A 19,068-nucleotide genomic window follows, 5' to 3' on the forward strand; every position below is an offset into this window, starting at 1 on the left:
CCGACCTAGCTGCTTATCTCAACATCCCAATACATTATATTCATTCCAAATTATTCATTTGCAAGACCTGCGGTGTCGCCCGGCCTCACCTCAGTCTGTGGCGGTGCCGCACACAGCATTCATCAATTATATTTCATAAATATTTTATAAATATTTTCCCATAATCCCTGGCCACCAGTAGGAATATAGCCCAATAAAGGAAAGGAGGATGGATGGACAGGCAATAGACGAAAAGCAGATTCTATATCTGCTTTAGCCATTAAAGCCCCTGTACCCAAATTCTGCAACATCTCCACAGCACAATCAAATGAAGCATATTGAACGGAGCAAAAACTAGGGTCAATAAAAGAATTAACACTTTGACCCAAAGGAAAAGATAAATTATGAATTAAACGGAATTTCCCAGGCTCCTTCTTCGGTATCACACCAATTGGCGAAAGCACCAAATTAGCAAAAGGAGGAGCCTGGAAAGGCCCCGCAATTCGTCCCAATTTCAGTTCTTTACTCAATTTTTCACGTACTACTCCCGCATACTTATGAACTGACAGGGAATTAACACATTCATGAGACAATAAGGGACCCTCAAAAGGAATAGTGAACCCTTCAGCAAAACCCTCCCATAAGAGCCCCGCATCCACCCGATTTGAATAAATGCGCAACCAAACAGAAAGCTGCTGCAAATCAACGGGTGACGGAGCCTTGACCTGACACACCCTGGGAAGTGGACCAATTTGATCGACCTGCAGACCCCCTAGCCCAAGCTCCCGGACAACGAATGGCTGGGTGAGGGCCCATACACTGACTACACATGTGCCGAAATAGACACCCAACTCGGTCACACCGACCTCCATTGAACTGGAAACAGGCAGAGCCCACGGCCCCACCTCGCATACTTCCTTGCCACCCAAAGGACCCACCTCTTCCAGACCCCACTTGTCTGGAATTACCCCTCCCCAAGGGCAAAGACCCACTTGAGGAGGGTACTCCTCGAAAAAACGGTGGTCTCACAGAAGTCATGTCAGTGAGCCACAAATCAACGTCTCTATAACCCCAGGCCTCAGACTTATCCTGAGCCATACTATGCCGAAAATGTTCATCATAATTTAGCCAGGCCCACCCACCGTAGGTCCGGTAGGCCCGCAAAATTAAATCAGCATAACGAAGTAAACCGGGATACAATCCTGGCTTCGCCCCACCTAAAACGCTGGCATAAACATTGAAACCCAATAACCAATTGAATATAGTCCGCGAAACTCTACTGCGCTTTTTTTCCCTTCATCTTTTGAGTCCTCACTCTTTTTCTTGTCCAGACCGTCTCTCTCAGACTCCAATAAAGCAAATACATCAATATATTTCATACATAAAATTTTTCTCTTCCACTTTTGCGACAACTGCCCATCCAATGGAGCAATCTCACATAACGTATGCCCCGATCTAGAAAACTGTGCAACCCCACCCCGTGCCACCCCAGTCAAACTTCCACCCACCTCCCCAGCAGAAACCACAGGAACCACATCAGAAGATGAAGAGGAGGAGGGGGAATGCGAAGAGTCCCACGAATCAGAGGATTCCCAAGCCTTCAGGAGATCCCCAGAATCAGACTTCTTACTCCTACGTTCCCTATCCAAATGTTTAACCACATGCTGCAAACGATGTAAAAAATTTTTATTACGCAACTGGTGTCCCAAAGACTTCCCTTTAGCACCCCCCGAACTGCCCACTACCCCGCCGGACAACCTATCAATCCCCTGCCCCCCAGACACCATACCCAACAATTCAGAAACACAGCTAGCAAACTCACCAGCAGGAGCTACCGCAGCCACTGAATTAGATTGAGATTGGGAAGTGCCAGGAACAGGATCCTCTTCCGCCTCCACTGTAACCGCAGACTGCATAGGCACGGGAGTCGACCTCTGGGCACACACTGCTCCCACCGCTGCATTCCTGCTGGAACGAGCAGCACCTGCAGAAAAACGCGAACCCCTTGCAACAGTTCGCCCCCGCGCTCCACCCACCTTACCACCCACCCTAGGAGCTGAAGCAGGCCGCTTAGCAGCCATACGAGTCCCAGAGCCAGATGAACGTTTACTAGCCTGTGAAGGCAAACCTCTTTTGGGAGCCATAATAACAATACCCCTCCCCTTTGTGTCACCAACCCTTTCCCACCACACTAGCCCAACCAGAAACCCCCCCCCACCCCCTACAACACAAAATTAACCAAGAACCCAAGACACATCAAACACTCAGTCACCAGACTGCTATCAAGAACACTTCTAGAACACCACCGCAGACTCACAAAGCCCTCAAACAGCTCACTCACACAAGTCCCCCCCCCTTTTTCTTCCCTGCCCAAACTCCCTAGCACAAGTCCTGTACACAACACGGAACACACCTACCGGCAGTGCAGTCCAGCACACAGCTTATACAGGGCCAGAGTCACAGCCCCGCTCCGTCCCGGACGCGGCCTCTTCGCAGCAGCAGATACTACCGCCATGCAAACCGACTGCACACAGCCAAACCCCCGGTACAAGTCCCGCACCCAGCCGGGAACACGCCTACCGGAAGTGCTGTTCGTGCCCCGCCTCAAACCTCACCGAGTCCGACAAGGAAACCGCCGCCGCGTTTTTGTTTTTTTTTATGTCCACTTGCAGCCGAATTCAGAGCCCAAAGCACTGCCTAACTCCGTCCAAAAACTCGGCCGCTGCACGACTGCAGGCACCACCGGTCAACCCGACAACACACAAACCACCACCCACAGCCCGAAGCCGTCGACGCCTCAGCCTCTCACCAACACCACAAAAAAAAAAAAAAAAAGAAAAGGTAAGCTACCCCCTCCCCCTCTTTTCCACGAACTTCAAGTAATTTACGAAGAAAATTAAATAAATAGTAAAATAAAAGAACAAAATAAGGAACAGAATAAAGAACAGAATAAAGAACAAAGGAAACTAATTAAAACTTCCAACTACCCTCACAAATTCCAAATTTATCTCCTCTTTACTGCCTACCCTCCTCCTACCCCAACCTCCCACAACAAACTCCTCACAATTCTCCCGCACAAAATAAACCAATCACATCTTTCCCTTTCCCACCAATCATTACCTTTCACACCTTTGTTTCCAATCACCAATAATCTTCCTCTTCCTATTATTCCACTCTTTATAAAAGTCCTATTCAATCCCCTTAATTATTTAAATTTCCCCCCCCCCCCGAACTTCCTCTTATTTCTCTTGCAGGGCTCGTCCAATATTAAGAGCCCTTTGATTATTTCAAAGGGCTTACCACAGCTTTGGCGGTATATAAGAATAAAATTATTATTATTATTACATACCATCTTTTTTGAATGGTAGGCAACAATCTTGATTAGGTAAGTGTATTCAGCAAGCTATGTTATCCTATTGCAGTTTTCGGAAATTAATTAAGACCAATTTGTTTATTACTTAGTGAGTTTTATTATTGAAATTCTATTTTACAAATATTTGTATTTTTTTACTGTATTATTGTATTTCGCTGATTGTCCAGCTCTTTTTAGTGTAAACCGCCTATAACTTTTGGTTATGGCGGTATAAAGAATAAAGTTATTAAAGTTATTATTAACCATCTCCCTGCCTGAGAACCACTTCCTTAAGGTGGCTCACTCTCAGCGAGAGAGTGACCAAGTAGGTGTGTAGGGGATAGAGTTTCGATACAGCGGGGGAGCAGCACACACAGAGATAGTAAAATACACTATTCTACATGCATACTTAAAATGATAGGAACAGGTATAAATGTCTGCACCTATCAGAGCTAAATGCCCAGCTAATTCAGTCAGTGAAATAAAAAAAGCATAAAAAACAATAAGCATTAAACAACAAAACACGGATTGCTGTCAGCTGAATATCAGCTAGATAGATTTTAAGCCACTAAATTATGATGGATTAACAGTTGAAAATTTAGGCTTCTAAGCTTATCTGACCAGTAGCTTAAATTTAGGAACTTAGCTATTTTTGAAAATTGAGTCCATCCTCTCTTCATAAGAATAGCCTTACAGGGTTCATCAAGCCCAGTAGCCCATTCTCATAGTGGCCAATCCAGGTCACTAGTACTGTCCAAAATCTAAAGAGTAGCAACATTCCATGCTACCGATCCAGGGCAAGCAGAGGCTTCCCCCATCTAATATAATAAAATGGTAAGCCGCGCATGCGCACTCCCATCGCGTGCGTCTGTTTTCCGTGAGCTGTAGTGACCCATAGGAAGTGCGCATGTGCGGCTTACGGTCTGGCCTGCTCCCTGCCATATTGCATTTTTTAGTTGAAAGACGCAGCGGTGGCTACTCTCACGATCCCTGCCTGCGTTGGACTCCCGACGCAGGTGGGGATCATGAGAGGAGCCATTGCCGCGTGTTTCAACTAAAAAAAAAAAATATGGCAAGGTGAGCAGGAATGAGAGGTGGAAGCCTAATAGCCCCGGCGGCTGTCGGCCACTGCAGCTGTAGACCGCGGTGGCTGTCGGCGGCTGCAGACCGTGGCAGCTGTCAGCTGCTGCAGGCCACCGCAGCTAAGCACGGATCACGGAGCCACCACAAGCGACGGCGAGGAGGGAGTGGGAGCAGGCCGCAGAGGCTTTAGGCAGATGTCGGCGGAGGGCAGACAAAAAATAAAGGAGGTAAGGGTTGCTGCTGGACAGGAGAAGAGGTGCTGATGGATGGGGGGGCAGAAAAGAGGTACTGCTGAACATGGGAAAAGGTGCTGTTGGACGGGGGGGGCAAAAAAAGGAGGGGGACAAAAAAGGAAGGGAGGCCTACTGCTGGACAGGGTGAGCAAAAAATAAGGGCTGATGGACAGGGGAAAAGGTGCTGATGGACAGGGGGGCAGAAAAAGGAAGGGAGGCCTACTGCTGGACAGGGGGAACAGAAAAGAGGTACTGCTGGACAGGGGAAAAGGTGCTGATGGAAGGGGGGGGCAAAAAAAGGAAGGGAGGCCTACTGTTGGACAGGGGGAGCAAAAAAGAGGTTCTGCTGGACAGGGGAAGAGGTGCTGAGAGACAGGGTGGCAGAAAAAGGAAGGGAGGCCTACTGCTGGACAGGGGGAGCAGAAAAGAGGTGCTGCTGGACGGAGGGGGGCAGAAAAAGGAAGAGAAGCCTCCTGCTGGACAGGGGGAGCAGGAAAGAGGTGCTGCTGGACAGGGGGGGGAAGTTAAAACAAAGGAAGAAGGGCTGCTGCTGGATAAGGGGACCAGTGAAGGGGTGGTGGTCGGCACAGGGGAAGAAAAAGGAAGGGAGAATGGACAGGGGGAGCAGGCAAGGGGTGGTGATGGACAGCTGAGGAAAAAGAAAGACAGAAAGAAAGAAATACAGAAACAGGCTAAGGAGAGAGAGAGAAAGAAATAAATACAGACACACACACACACATATTCTAGCACCTGTTAATGTAACGGGCTTAAAGACTAGTGTCTTAATAATAGACTATGGACTTTTCCTCCAAGAATGTGTCCAAACCTTTCTTAAAACCAGCGACGCTATCCACTTTTACCACAACCTCTGGCAACACGTTCCAGAGCTTAACTATTCTCTGAGTGAAAAAATATTTCTTCCTATTGGTTTTAAAAGTCCCTGCAGTTTCATCGAGTGTCCCCTAGTCTTTGTAATTTTTGACGGAGTAAAAAAATCAATCCATTGTATATGTTCTACTCCACTCAGGATTTTGTAGACTTCAATCATATCTCCCCTCAGCCTTCTCTTTTCCAAGCTGAAAAGCCCTACCCTTTTTAGTCTTTCCTCATACAAGACTAAAAAGGTTAGGGCTCTTCAGATCATTGAAGAAATGGTGCAGTTCCACTGGGTATAGTATCAAGAAACCAAATCCTTTTCTGCTTGCAAGTGAAATTACAGCTCAATGAAAGAAAACAGGGTGGGTTGACATAGGTGATGAAACTAAAACTTGACAGTTCAGTGACCCTATATCTGATAAAAGAGATACTGGCTTTCTTGGCCATTATCATATTCAGGGTTTTTCAACTGTAAAGCTTTTTTTAAATCTTTATTTAGTAATTTGTTAATTATTACAAGTAAAACACTTGCTTTTAGTAAATCAAAAAAAGTAACAAACAAAATAGGCAAAATATATTTGGACAAAATACTTTTACATTCTCCTTAGATCCCCAGTTAGAAACATTAGGGGGAGCGGTCCATATTGAGACTTCACTGTCTTATAGAAGAAAATATACAAATTAAACAGGCATTAACGGGTATAACTCCTTCTATTTAATCTTAAGTCCTTAAGTCCTGGAGATCTTCTTTAAGTCCAGAAAGCTCCAGAGATGATCTGGAACAAAAAAAATGTATATTTTATTCCTAAATGTTTAATGAGGCACTTGCATGGATAAACAAGCTGAAAAGTGGCACCTAATTTTTTTGTCTCTTGCCTCATTACAAGAAAAAGTTTCCTCCTTTCTTGGGTTTCTTTATTTATATCTGGAAAAATCCATACTCGTTGTCCTATAAAAAGGGTCTGTGCATTGCAAAAGAAAAATTTCAATACTGTGTTGTAATCTTGTTGAAAGACAAATGAAATGAGCAAAGTGGCTCTCTCTATAATTGTTGAAGTAGATGTTTCCAAGATTTCTGATGTTTCCCAGATCCAATACTTGATTTTGATTTTGGGGATCTTGAATGTTCTGAATTGTCGCTGGCATTTCCCTCCCTTGTCATTTGTTAGAACCAGGTAAGAAATCAATTTTATTCAATGGCAGAATAGCTTTAGGAGCAAATCCCAGGGCTCCTTTTACTAAGCTACGATAGCAGTTTTAGTGCCCGCTTAGCACACTTAGAATTGCCGCACGCACTAGACACTAATGCCAGCATTGAGCTGGCGTTAGTTTTTACGCACAGCACGGGGGCTATGTGTACTAAACCGCAGCGCGCTAGCGCACCTTAGTTAAAGGAGCCCCCAGTGTTTGAACCAAATATTTTCTGAATAATTCTACTGAGGAGAGATCAATATCCTCAAATTTAATCTTCTATTGAAATTCTCTAAATGCTCTATCTTCCTATGAACCATTAATTTATCTTTAATCAAAGTCTCTGTGACGGTTTTTAGAGCAGTTATATCCTCTGTAACCTTAGTGAACTTTGAATCATTATCCATTTTCATATCTGATACTGTTTTAGCAAGAGAGTCAACTTTGCTTACCAAACTATTTGTTTCGTCAGCTGTTTTTTTTAATTGTCCCATTCATTCCCTGAAGAACTTTCCAGACGTCTGCCAGGATCACCTCCAAGGGAGTCTGGATAGTACCTTCAACCCCTTGATGAAATTCTCTCTGCAAGGCTCCTTCTCCAGTCTTGCTCCACTCTGCAGAGAGGTCTCCTGCAACCAGTCTGGTAGCTGGTCCTTCCTGTAGCAAAGATGATTCTACCGCGGGACAAGGAGGCGTAATCGGATCTGGTGGCGAGAGAGAAACTTCTGGCTCAGACGTAGGAGCCACGTCCCAAGGCGCCAATGCCTGTGAACCTCACATATCAGCAAGCGACTGTAAAGCTTTACTATTGCATCATGTCTCTCAATACACCTTTGGACTTGGTTTTTCTGTATTACTTAAACCCAGTGTAACTGCTTTGTTTCTTCGCTAAGCTGATGATGAGGACATCTCTTGAAAGCTAGTTAGAGATATATTAATTTAATCCAATAAACTGGTATCTCATAGACTTAAAATAGGTTTTAAAAAAACTTTACTACTTCTGGCTCAATGTTTGCCAATGTAATCTCTCTTTTCTTTTACTTGGCATGATTTCAATGTCTCTAGTGTTTGCCCACATCAGTGCCCAGGTAAAGGCTATGGACTACTGCTTGATACTAGGCGTAGCTTGTAGGTTTCCTTAGAGGTGCTTCTAAAGGCAGCTTTGGAAAACTTTTGAAATGAGGAAGTAGCTGAATCTCTTCTCCCAGCTTCCTTTTGGTGCACTTCCAGCTCCTAGTTAGCTTATGAAGCAGAAATTTAAGCCTGGTTATGTATGTATGGGAATGAAGTAGATATTAAACCATCAAGAGTTTATGAACAACTTGAAAAACTGAATGTGCACAAAGCCACAGGGCCAAATAACCTGGCCACAAACAGTACCTTGTAGCACAGAGAGATTTACATAAATGAAAGGAGGGGCTAAAGTCAAGTTTCAAGTTTATTTAAAAAAATTTTAAACTGCTTAATCAGGTTTCTAAGCGGTGTACAATATAAAATTAATATAAAAAAGGTTAAAATTAGGGATACTAAACAATACCAAACTAATTAGTGAAACACATAATAAGACATATGGACTAACTTCAAACAATAAGCCTTTTTGGAAGTACTACCTGCTTAAGAAAATGGAGAGGAAAGGCTACATCATGCAGAGAACTTCAATTAGTGTCTCAAAATCTGGTGTCAACAAACAGGTTTTAGATATATTGGAAGCTATACTGGAATGATGACCTATATTTTGCTTTCAACTATAATCAACCAGGGTATTGCAATTTGAATAGGGGGAAAGTAAAATATGCAATATAAAAATAGATGAAAGACTTTCTCCTATATGTTCCAAAATGCATGGAAAAAGGATCGTAAGCATAGGAGCCAGCTCTGTGGGTGCTGCGGGGGTGCTTGAGCATGCCCAATGTTGAACAAATTCCTTATTTTAGACTGGGGAGAAGCAATTTCAATTGTGTTTAGCACCCCATAATTTTGAAAAGTTGGCTGCAATGATCCAAAGAGATAAATTCTGATACTATATTTCTAGTTGGGCTGCATGTTAATCGTGATTAAAAAGTTACTTATTCATTGCATTTAAAAAAAATTGTGTCAGTAGTCATCAGATTGGGTGTGGAAGCTGAGCTATATCCCATGTTCAAAGCCTAGTGCACTTTACTGCATGCCCCTCTGTATGAAACAGAATCAAACTATTTTTCCTCCTTTCCTCCAGCACTGCATTCAAAGTCAGGCCAAATAGGATCTTAATGTTTACTTGGAAATTTATTTGGCTGTTTTATTTTGCAGACCCATGGTCAATCTAAGTGACTTTGAAACAAATCATTTAAACTCAAGAGAGGGACCTTAAACCAAACTGTAACTTGGACCACTAAATGTACACGATAATACTATCAGTATTAAAAATAACATCCAGTTTTCAAGTACTTTGTCAATCAATATTATTGCCATATTTGGATTACTGCAGTTCTACAGTATTTACTGTGGAGCATCTGAAAAGATTCTTACTAGATTACAGCTGTTTCAAAATATAGCTAATCTTTTCAGTTAGAAAACTTGAAAGGGCTTATTGAAAAAACATTTCTTCTGTAAAATGAAATATGGTGACTGAGTTTATTATGATGGCATAAGTGCTGGTCACTGATGTATTGATGTTTTAACCATGTATGGTGTGTGTATATGTGTTTTAAATAATGTGTACGTTCTTGCTGTAAATTGCTGTGTAAAAAGTGGGTTATAAAAGAATAAACAAATAAACTTCTTTTGCACAAATTGTACTGGCTTCCAATTAGATACATACAGGATGGGCTGTAGCCCTTTTCTGCCGTCATCTTCTATGTTTCTATGATTAAGTTTAAGGTATCATGTCTAATACATAAAGCTTTATATATTAATGCTCTAAAACAATTAACATCTCTTTTATGTATTCCAGCTAATTTTATTACTACAGGGAGTAACTGTAGCTTTAAACTTCAGTTTCCAACTATTTGTAGAGTAATTAGGAAGAGTCAGCTAGTATGATTGTTTTTTTATTAGGCAGTTCAGACGTGGAACAGTCTTCCTTTAGAAATAAGAAGCCTGAATTTGTATATTATTTTTTGTAAAGTTTTAAAGACCTGCTTTTTTGATAAATGTTATTCTTGAAATTTTCACTCTTTGTTAGAGATATATTAATAATTTTTAAGTATATGCGCTCCCCTTAATGTAGGGTTCTTCTTGTTGTAATCTGCTCTGAAATGAAATAGTGGAATATAAGACTACTGTACTGGAAAAAAAAGTAGTCCTCTTGTCTTTGCAACCATCCAGGTTAGAAACAGCAATATAGTGTAAAACAAATACCATGATCTTATTACTACCACTTTAGGGAATGCAAATCAAACAACACTATGAAAAGAACAGGAAATGGCAAAGTCAGTACTCAAAAATATAAAGGAGTAAGGTTTTGTGGAATCCCAAAGCCTTGCCTTTGCTAGAATTTCATATTTGGCTATGACAGTGTCTCTCAAACATGTATTTAGCTTTCGCACACTAAATGGAGCAAATATTTTTCACGGCACATTATAATTGAAATTTTAAAATTGCAAAACCAACAAAAATTTAAATTTGAGATTTAGGTAATTATAACAACGGTGAAACTAAAGTAGATAGAATAAAATTGCTAATCAATGCAATGGAAGAGCTTGTTTTTGAGTGCAAATTAACTCAAAATGTGGCTTGACAGTTGATAAACATGCATTTCATCTTCCACCATCTGCAGTCATTCTCTTTTTTTCCAATTTAATTTCTCTCAGAGTTGAAAATCCAAGTTTGCAAAAATAAAATCCAAATTGTAAAAAAGCCTTGATTGCTTTGTTGCTCAAGTTAGTTGCATAAAAAATAAAAATACTTGCTGTTAGTTTTCAAAGACCAATCACGTCAAAGAATGATGCTTGTCTTGGCAATTGTATCCTTATGCACACCTACTCTCATAACATTGACAGACTCTTGCATATGTGATGTACATGTCATCTATTCTAGTGTATACTTATGAAGAGAATAAAAAAAAATAAAATAAAAAAAATTCTGGAATCCCTCATGGCACACCACTGTGCCATGGCACACAGTTTAAGATACACTGTGCTATGATCTAATTTATCTTCATAACTCAAAATATAAACACTAACATGTTCATACACTCTTTCTCCTTCTCCCCAAATTACTTTCCAAACTTTTGTAGTTTATATTACAGGATATGTATTTACATTTCAGTATTAGGGAGGTGCATAGTTAAATAAATGGCAAATAACCATCCCCTGAACCATTCAAGAACATGGCAAATTCCATGTCGTGCAATTAGGTAAACAGCTATTTAGATTTTAACTTTCATTTCCCAGATTCTATTGTAGGCAGGAACAGCTCAGATTCCTATATTAATGCCTATTCCTATATTAAGGTAATATTAATGCCTTACCTTGATTCATATCATCCCTAGAGTTGTAAGAAAACTGGCTATTTCTGGTGTTCTTGATCAGTTCACAAAGTGAAGTGGCTGGAAACACTGGCCATGAAGAAAGGGCAGGGGATGAGAGAGAAAGAAAGAAAAGCTGAAGAATATTTGAAATGTTTCTGCAGTTAAAAATAAACTTGCTTGCAGGGCAATGTGACAGTGTAGCTCAGTTTACTAAGCAAGCCCCATGAACTGAATTAACACTGTCACTGTTGGAATGACATTTACCAGAGAACTGACGGCTCATAAACACTGGAAAAGCATTCTCATCTTGAGTACAAGGCGAAAAGCACCACAGGGCAGAATTTAAATTACTGAATGTGTTTATGCTCCCTGTACAGTTTTCAGCTCCTAACTCTTTTATTGTTCTTGTTTCTGGCTATGGAAACAAGTCATTTGCTACTTGCTGGGTGTTTAATGAACCACAAAAATGTCAATAGCTACAGCCACCTCTAGTGTCTGTGGTATATCCAATCTTCAGCAGCCATCTGAACTGCATCAAAATTCTCTCTGGGACCGTACTAGAGATTCTGAATCTTTGTTTTTTCAGTAGCATCTTTTTTTCTCTGTCCTTGAACCCCCAAAGCAAGTGTGAAAATAAAGTAGAAAATTACTTTAATCTCCAGTACTTAAAGTGGCACACTGGGATTCTCATGGATTAACTGATACCACCTCAGGCATGAAAGTTATCTACCAGCGCCTATGGCAGGAGTGTTTGACCAAGTTATAACTTAGGCCCAGATTCACTATAGATAGCGACTCAATCGCTGTTGGCTGATTTTAAACAGCGATTGATTCACTGTCAAGTTTGCATGCAAACTCCCCAACTCAATCGCTCAGTGAGCGATTGAATTGGTGCAGAGCCCAGACAGTAGTGACAGGAGAAGCAACCTCCTATCATTGCTGTCAGGGCTTTTATCGTCCGTCCACCAAACTTATGGCAGGAGGGATGCCCACTTCCTCCTGCCATTTGCTCACTCTCCCCCCCCAAAAAATATTCCCACTGAACTTATGGCTGGAGGGATGCCCACTCCCTCCCCCCGCAGAACTTCCCCCAAACCTACCCGCCGAACCTATAGCAGGAAGGATGCTCACTGCCTCCTGCCGTCGGGGACCCCCACGTACCTTTAAGTTGGGAGCAGGAATGCTCAGTCCCTCCTGCTCCTCCGACGCAATGCAGGCCTTAGGTCCCGCCCCAGTGCATCATGTGATGCATAGGAAGGGGCCTAAGGCCCTGATTGGCTCATGCGCTTCAGGCTCCTTCCTTGTGAGGGGCTTGAGCCAATCAGGGACTTCCTTAGGAAGGAAGTCCTTGATTGGCTCAGGCGCCTCAGGATAGTAAAACCCGATGCAAAATATACAAGCAAATGTTAGTGAATCAATCGCTTGGCTATTTTGCATGGGGTTTTACTCATTTGCATTGGTTGGGTCGGATCGCAAAATATGCGGTGGGCCGTTTAGTGAATCAGGTGGGTAGCTGCAATCGTCACTAAACCAGCTCAATATCCACATGGGGGGAGCACCAGAACACGCCAGCGATCTGTCATGCCGCGGCAACCACAAGACCTCCCTAGCAACCCCAGTGCACAAGACCCTCCTGGAATGTAAAGACAAGCTATGGCAAACCCCCTTATCAGGGTACTGACATCCAAGAGGCTCCAACTCATGTATAAAGTTAACTCAGCAACAGGCTTTGACAAGACCCAGCTTCCCTATAAGTCCACTGTAGTCACCTTGGCGTTCAAGAGACACAGAAAAACCCACACAACCTTCAATTCACCACCATGGAAAGACCAAAAAATCTTGGATTCCATCAGGAAGAGAACATTCCAAAGTGCCATGCTAAGCTGACACATCAAGATGCTGCTATATCAGGAGGCAATATTAAACAAGATGAAACAAGCCTTCCACCAAGTCAGTCCAAAAAGTCCTTTACCCTCTCCTCCACAACCTTGAAGAGTGCAGCAAACATCCCTTCAAATCTGCTTTTGATGCCTTTGAGACTGCAGCATGTACAGGAAGGATAGCCATCATGGCCCAACGCATCGCTTGGCTCCACACATCAGCACTCCATGAGGACCTTCACAAGCCCCTAACAGAAGCCCCCTGCATGGGTGAGAACCTCTTGCCCCCTGCATGGGTGAGAACCTCTTTGGAGACAAAGTAAAGGAAATAGTGTACGACATCAAAGAAAATTGCACCACCTTCACTACCAATAGCCTTCAATGGATAACACATTCTAGAAAACACCAGAGGAGCTACCCTGCAAGACTACCTTCACCTCCAGACGGTACTCAGCAGGGCTATGCTGGCAACAGCCCATCCAGCCTTGATCATAGCAACATGACATCACCTACACAAACAAGACTCCCAGAGGCAAGCCAACACTCTGAAGCAGAACCAGAGTCTTTGATGGCCCACTGAAATCCCACATCCCAGTGGAGGCCGAATTACATTTTTTGTGACTGCTTGGACTAAAATCATCACCAAGTGGGTTCTGCATATTGTCAAACATGGGTACCATATCCAATTCCACCACTGCCTTCCCCCCCAAACAAACCATCACGGCTGCCGGCCAAGCCAGGAAGTGACAAACTGCAAGGTATTGGTTTTCATATGTTAAATTTTGTGACAGGAGTGCCTAGTGAATCACGCATCACGTTTGTGATGATGTCATGATGCCCAGTTCTTTTTTGAATGAGCCAGGCACATCTGTCATCCCATTTTTAGCCAACAGGGCCTCAGACTAGTTTTAGCCAAAACTGCTGTGCAGGAGCATGAATATTTGTTATAAAGTTTGGATATATCGCCTGGCCCCTCATCTTCCATTGGTTGTTCACGAGGACCAGGTGGCATTCGTATGAGGCCGACAGTCGGTTTGCAATGTGTAAAAGGTGCTTTTTGCGTTTGCTCATTGTCAACAACACCAGATACCGGCTTTATTTGTTAGTCTAGATGCCTCTAAGGCCTTTGATAATGTTCATTGGTCCTTTTTGTTTCACACTCTTGAGTTTGTTGGGCTTACGGGGTTCTTCCTTCATGCGATTCACTCATATTCTATTCCTTGCATGGCCTTGTTAGTTAATGGCACCTGTTCTGACTCCTTTCTTATGCTTCGGGGTACTCGACAGGGCTGCCCTCTCTCACATCTACTTTTTCTCCTCTCTGTAGAACCTTTGCTTTGCGGGGTCTTCGGGTAGCGGGCATAGACTTGAAGACCTTGGCTTTTGCTGATGATGTTTTTGATTCTCACTTGTCCAGAAACTTCCTTACTGTCTGCACTAGATCTCATCTCGGAGTATGGGTTTTATTTCGGACTTACTCTTAATCTGGATAAGTCAGACACACTTCCCTCTTGTCCTGCGGTTTGCGCAGAGTGGAGGGGTCCCTTTCCCCTACATTGGGTGGAGTCTACAGTGAAGTATTTGGGGGTTCTTAATCCGGTTGACCTCTCCCATCTGTACTCCTTGAATGTGGAACTGTTGTTTCAGGCTCTTGTCACTCGCCTGCATTTATGGAGGGGACTTCCGCTGTCGCTTCTGGGCAGGGTGTTTATGCTTATCGTATCGTGTTGATTGTACGTTTTTCAAGTTCTCCCTCTTTATTTGACTTCTTAAGATGAAAAGCAGCTGGAACGTGAGGTTAATGGTATCTTTGGGTGGAAAAACGTGCTCAACTGCCCTATCAACAGGTAGCTTCCCCTTGGTACAACAGTGGTTTAGGATTATTGAATCTTCGTTTATTGACAGTTAGCTGTTGTATGCGTCATATTAATGATTTTTTTTGAGGTACTGCTAATTTTACTAATACCCCTTAGAACTTTCTTGTTTTCCCAAGACTCACTTTAGTGCCTATCTTCATTCTGTTACTTCCACTCTGTCTGAACTTCTTCCTATTGCAGTTCTACATCGTCCTTTGCAGGTCTGGCAATGGGTCTTAAATTCCACTCGCTCAGTTTTACTATTTCCCCCTTTTACCTTTGTGTTTTAATGGGAACTTTTTGCCTGGGGTGGATGGGGCCAGTTTTGTTCGCTGGGAAGCATGGGGGATTCACTATCTATTTCAATTAGTGGCAGACAATGGGAGGCTTAAATCTTTTGATCAGTTGTGTGCTGAATTTGATCTCCCTTGTACTGATGGCTTTGCTTATATGCAGCTCTATCATTATATTGCTTCTTTACCCCAGTGCCATTTAACGGCTTCTTGTCAGGAGCTGTTATCCAAGATCATTACCACTGGATCTCAGCTCTGTTCATCTCAAATTTCATCATAGACATTTGAAAGATGAGTCCCCCCTGCTTGACCATGCTAGATTGCGGGCCGCCTGGGCTCGTGATCTCTCTATATCCTTGCCTGACGATGTTGTTCAACGTGCTGTACAAAGATTACCTGCTTACCGCAAATATACTACCTTTTGGGAACAACATTATAAATTGGTTTTGCGATTGTATATTTCCCCCAAATGGGCTCACCTTTCTGGGTTTAGAGCAACTGCTGCCTGTCTTCTCTGTGCTACTCCTGAAGCGGGATTGGGACATATGTTCTAGACCTGACCTGTCATTCAGCACTTTTGGGATACCATTTTCCTTTTTGTGGAAAGTATCTGGCATGTTACTGTCCAATGTTCCCCTCTGCTCCTATTTGGTGTCCCTCTCCATTTTTCTCCTCGACGACCAGGGACCGCTGCTTTTCTTCAGTGGACTGTGGTGATAGCCCTCATTTTGCTCAAGTGGATGGAAGTGGAGGGTCCTGATTATTCTCTTTGACGGTGTCGCCTGATCACTCTTCTGCTGTGGGAACGCAGAGATGTACATTACTTTTTTTCCCTACCTAGACACACATTTCAACGTACATGGGAGCCTTTTTGAAACACTATGACCCCAGTGGCTTGTAGTCGCTTATTGAACTGTTGCTCTGTTGCTTGGCCAGATTACTGCATCTGTTGCTCTCTTTGAGATGCTGTGCATCTCTTCCCAGATTGGCATCTTCTGGGTTAGACTTGAAGGAGGACTAGAGGGTGGGGGGTGGTTGGGGGATGGGTTGCTGGGGGGGGGTTGCTATTTGAGTCTATAATGAGATTGTTCTTTTTGCTTGGTGTATTTTTGCAGATACTTGTTCCTGGTCAGCTCATTATTATGTACTTGGCATTTTGGGTACTAGAAGGTTTGAGGTTGAGAATGATGGGGGTGGGAATGATGGGATTGTATTGTGTTTCTATTTACCAAAACTGTGAGCTTGTTTTCTGTATTTTGCTATACTTCTGTTTTCCAGTTTTATTGAGCTCAATAAAATATATTTGGCATAAATTTTGGACATTTGAGCGATGAGTGAAGATTGAGTGAAAACTTCCCCCGATGTAGCATTATTAAAGATACGAAACAGGAGTTTTTTCTGGTGGGAGAAAACCGGAGTGGCAGGCTTATGAAAGAACCAATTGAAATGGACAGCCACAAACAGATAATGTTCCTATAAGTGTTTTTTACGCTTCAATATGTGAAAAAGTTTTTTTTTATATATTTCTGTCTCCTTTTGCTCTGTATTAAACTGTAGCCACTGATATGTTTTTTTTTTGCAATGGAGTTGTAACTTTCATCCTACTTGGAAAAAGCATTTTTTAAAATAAGAGTTCACTGAATGTGTGAGAGACTTACAAAATATTTGTGTGGAGTTTTTTTCAGACCAGTGAAGATACAGATGGCTTAGGGTACAGTGTTGTCCCAGCTGTCTGTGTATGAGGTCAGTTCTTCTCCACATTTTTTGTATGTTTATTATATTCTGTTAATTTTGAATTTTTTGACTGGATGATTGTGAACACCTGCAAAACATAGTTACAATGAATTGGTACCAAACCTCGATGTAAGCAAACAACACAAAGTATAGAAGGATCAGTAATGAGCAGAATTCATAGGAACATAGAACATGACGGCAGAAAAGGGCCACGGCCCATCCAGTCTGCTCACACTAATGGCCCACCCCCTAATTACCTCCATGAAGAGATCCCACATGCCAATCCCATCTTTTCTTAAAATCTGGCACGCTGCTAGCCTCAATTACCTGTTGTGGAAGATTATTCCAGCGATCAACCACCCTTTCGGTGAATAAATATTTTCTGGTGTCGCCATGAAATTTCCCATCCCTGATTTTCAATGGATGCCCTCTTGTTGCCGTGGGTCCTTAAGGAAAAAGAGATCCTCTTCCACCTCGATATAGTCTGTGACATATTTGAACATCTCGATCATGTCTCCCCTCTCTCTACGTTCCTCAAGTGAGTACAGCTGCAACTTACCCAGTCGTTCCTCATACGGGAGATCCTTGAGTCCTGAGACCATCCTGGTGGCCATTCGCTGAACCAACTCAACTCTCCGCCCATCTTTTTGATAATGCGGCCTCCAGAATTGTACACAGTATTCCAGATGGGGTCTCACCATGGATCTGTACAACGGCATTATAACCTCAGGCTTACGGCTGACCAAACTTCTACAGATACAGCCCATGATTTGTCTAGCCCTGGATGAAGCTTTCTCCACTTGATTGGCAGTCTTCATGTCTTCGCTAATGATCACCCCCAAGTCACGTTCTGCTACAATCCTTGCTAGGATCTCACCATTTAGGGTGTAAGTCCTGCATGGATTTTTGCTGCCAAGGTGCATGACCTTGCATTTTTTGGCATTGAAAATTAGTTGCCGAGTCTTTGACCAATGCTCCAGCAGGAGTAGGTCCTGCAAAATACTGTCGGGCATTGAGCTTTTGTCAGGCACTGTGCTTTCATCTGTTGTACGGTTGCCTACTATGTTGCATAGTTTTGGCGTCATCGGCGAATAATGTAATTTTACCTCGAAGCCCCTCAGCCAAGTCTCTTACGAAGATGTTAAATAGGATCGGGCCCAAGACCGAGCCCTGCGGCACTCCGCTGATCACCTCCATCGTATCAGAGAGGGTACCGTTTACCACTACCCTCTGAAGTCTACCTCTAAGCCAGTCCCTAACCCATGCGATTAATGTTTCACCCAGTCCCATCGAACCCATCTTGCTCAATAACCTACGGTGTGGGACGCTATCCAATGTTTTGCTGAAGTCCAAGTACATGACGTCCAGGGACTCACCTATATCCAGCTTTCTTGTTACCCAGTCAAAGAAACTAATCAGATTTGATTGGCAGGACCTTCCCTTCGTAAAACCATGTTGATGGGGATCTTGTAGATTCTCCTCGTTCAGGATCGTATCCAATTAGCGTTTGATTAGTGTTTCCATAAGTTTATTCACTATTGATGTGAGACTCACTGGTCTATAATTCTCAGCCTCCATCCTGCATTCCTTTTTGTGGAGTGGAATGACGTTAGCCATTTTTCAATCCAACGGGACTCTTCTTGTACTTAGGGAAAGATTGAAGAGCGTGGATAACGGTTCCGCCAGGACTTCACTCAACTCCCTGAATACCCTGGGGTGTAGTTTGTCCGGTCCCATAGTTTTGTTCACCTTGAGTCTTGATAGCTCCTCGTAGACTCTGCTGGGCGTAAACTCAAAATTTCAAAAAGGCTCTTCCGAGTTTTCCCTCGTCGGCAGCTGAGGGCCGGATCCCAGCGCCTCGCAAGTGAAGACCGAGCAGAAGTATTCATTTAAAAGTTTGGCTTTGTCGGAGTCCGATTCTACATAGTTCCCATCGGGTTTCCTAAGGCGTACTATCCCATCTGTGTTTCTTTTTCTGTCACTAATATACCGGAAGAAGGATTTGTCGCCCTTCTTTATGTTTTTCGCAAGGTTCTCCTCCATTCGGAGTTTGACCTCCCTGACTGCCGTTTTGATTGCTTTTGACTTGGCCAGATAGACTTCCTTGGATTCTCGCTTCCCTGATTGTATGTAGAGGATGA

The 19,068-nt window shown here is 43.0% G+C and overlaps 1 protein-coding gene across 2 annotated transcripts in view; it reads right to left on the reverse strand.

Annotated features, from left to right (window-relative positions):
- The window catches only part of FBXO40 (F-box protein 40), a 58,116-nt gene extending 45,747 nt beyond the window's left edge, over window positions 1-12,369 (reverse strand). The window contains exons 1-2 of one of the 2 annotated variants that reach the window (XM_033943467.1): window positions 12,326-12,369; window positions 11,165-11,251 (exon numbers count right to left, since the gene is read on the reverse strand). The gene's annotated coding sequence lies outside the window, so the exon portion shown is untranslated. Of the gene's footprint in view, window positions 1-11,164; window positions 11,258-12,325 lie in introns of those variants that run through there. The other variant, XM_033943468.1, reaches the window with a different exon arrangement.
- Between the last annotated feature and the right edge of the window lie 6,699 nt (window positions 12,370-19,068).

This window comes from Geotrypetes seraphini, chromosome 4 (assembly GCF_902459505.1).
Source record: "Geotrypetes seraphini chromosome 4, aGeoSer1.1, whole genome shotgun sequence".
Classification (NCBI taxonomy): Eukaryota; Metazoa; Chordata; class Amphibia; order Gymnophiona; family Dermophiidae; genus Geotrypetes; species Geotrypetes seraphini.